A 2,812-nucleotide genomic window follows, 5' to 3' on the forward strand; every position below is an offset into this window, starting at 1 on the left:
ACAGTTTCTGTTGGTCTGTCACTGAAAAAAAGTGTGGAAAGATAACAGGCAACGAAGCTAACCCAATGTAAATAGTAATATTACGAGATGAAAAATGACTGCACATCACAATTTCCAGTATTTCTTGGGGTCTGGACCTCTGGCTATTTCCAAACAGTTTACATAAGTTTGTTCTTCAGGGATGATGGGGGTTGAAAGCACAGATCATGTCCGAAAATGGGATGTTCTGTTCTGTATGATGACTGCGTTCAAATACTGTATATAAAAACAGGAGGATGTCGGGAAACGTCAGGAAGCCCTCGTACTTGTTATTTTTTCAGAGTGGGCACCTGAGAGGGATACCTGGCCGAGGAAAGGCCTACGCACGCCGGCCAGCAGGCTGGAGCCAAAGCTTCACGTGGTCTTCAGATGTGCAGGCCAGCTATTTCGACGATCCATCACACCGACTCAGGGGATCGAAGCAGTGATGGGGACACAGAACAAACCTTTCTGGTGAGGGTGGCGTGAGCAATAGATCACCAGACCCACCGCTCCTTGCCAGATTCCCAGCCTTATTCCAGGAAGACTGTGATAGTTGATGATAGTTGGATTAAGCAGGAGGGGGGGGGGAAAGAAGATGAAGGGAGAGAAAGTGATGGAGGGAGCAATTAAGGATGAGTGAAGGAATACATTAGGGCATAATGCTGTCTTGTTGCGCCAATAAAAAGATTTTTTGTTTTTTCGGTTTCCGCTACATAAATTCCAGCCGTACAGTTCAATACTCATTTCTGTGCGCACTGGATAATGTCAACGACAGAACCATGAATGGAGTTATTTATGGCGCAAATAGACACAGTTTGTTTTAATTGGAGATATCCTGATAACCGCATTTCAACATCATTAGCAATAATCATATAATGCATCATACCCAGATATGGTGTGCCCCCCCCCCCCCCCCACACACACACGCCCCTTTAAGAGACACTTTGTCGCCAGAAGTCCCCTATTTAGAGATAATTATGGAGAAAATTCAAGTCCTCACAGACAGTTATCCTTGCTGACTCACCCATGGCAGGCTGAAGATGCCAGCATAGCAGAGACAGAATGCTGTTGCTATGCACACACTTCGGGTCAACATATCCGACAGGTACAAACAGAGATTCTCAGAAGTGTATCCCGTGCTTGTTAATTACGCCTCTTCACAGAACAGGAAACACACAGACAACCTGACTTCTAATGGGGCTCAGTGTGTACTTACTAGGACAGGTGAGAAGCCATGCATGTTAAGCAGGTGCACTCCAACAAGGGTAAGCCATTTATCATGAGGAGTCTTCAGGTAATAGTTCATTTAATTAGTTATCTTATCATGGTAGTAGTTATCATTTAGTTTGAACCAATTTTTATATATATAAAAAGGAAGCCATTGGTAGTGGTTAACGTGAGATTCCTCACTGTAAAATTGGGATATATGTAATGCGTTTTTTTGTTATTGTAAAGCGGCCATACTAAAAGGCTTATGAAGGAGATCATTTTTCATGTTAGCGCAAGAAGTTATGAAGCTCTGAAATAAATCTGCCACTTTGTTTTTATAAGGCAAATAATCGTCCTTCTTTCCCCTCTTTTCCCGGATGGACACTCTTCAGTGGTGACCAGACTAAACAATAGCTTTTCGGGGAACGATTTCCCTGACCCATAAAAATGAAGCGAATATTACACCTACTTGTTGCTGATAGAACACCATGGTTCCCATTGAGATGGAAGCTCAAAAGCAAACCTCAGTGACAAGGTGGTTTTGGGTTTTGTAGTTTTTTTTTTTAATGTTCTATAAAGAGGCACAAATCAGGCTAGTGAGAGTCACAGTGAGGCTTTCAGAGAAGTGTAACCAGTGTGTGTGTGTGTCAGAACAGATACAGGGCACACACACACAAAAATACACACGCACACACCAACATACAATACACACTCACCCACCCACACACACACACACACACACACACACACACACACACACACACTCACACCTCCATTCATACACAGTTTAAAAATAAGAAGAAAAATGTCAAGTTTTCAAAAAGGGAAAACAGCAGTTACAATAAATACAGAAACTGCAGAACACCTCAGAGAGAAAATATGTTAAAGTAATAATATAATAATAATAATAATAATAATAATTGTCATAATAATAATAATAATAATTCTGTTGAAAATGATTTCCAGTTTGCACTATAGTTAAACGTAGAGCGAGGAGTCTCTTGCATGGCTCAGAACAAAGAATTTGGATAAAAGCAGCAGGTCTAGGTGCAACCCCCCCCCCCCCCCACCCCCACCCCTACCCTGCCCCCACCCCCCAACACACACCCTTGCCCATCCCATTCCCGCTAGATTTCCAAAGGCAAACATGAAAGCTCACTAAAAAAAAAAAAAAAAAAAAAAAAAAAAAATGACACACGCAAACACATACACTAAATGCAATGCTGGATCTCAAAAGTATACAGTGGATTCTCTCAGTTGTCCCCCCATTCTCTCTCTCTCTCGCTCTCTCTCTCTCTCTGACACACAGACACAACACACACACACACACACACACACACACACACACACACACACACACACACATACACACACAGACACACACACACATCGTAGGAGGATAAGTGAAGTCAATCGCTGAAAGCCCCCTTAGGCATAGCCTGCTGCTCGTTGCCCTTTCTTTCCAGAAACCAACACTAGATTCTCTTCATGCATTCCATAAGTAAACCATTGAAATACTTGTAGGAGTATAACGTTACCTATACACATTTAGATCATATATAAATATATCTATGGTACTTTC

Source organism: Sardina pilchardus, chromosome 22 (genome assembly GCF_963854185.1).
Source record: "Sardina pilchardus chromosome 22, fSarPil1.1, whole genome shotgun sequence".
Taxonomy (NCBI): Eukaryota; Metazoa; Chordata; class Actinopteri; order Clupeiformes; family Clupeidae; genus Sardina; species Sardina pilchardus.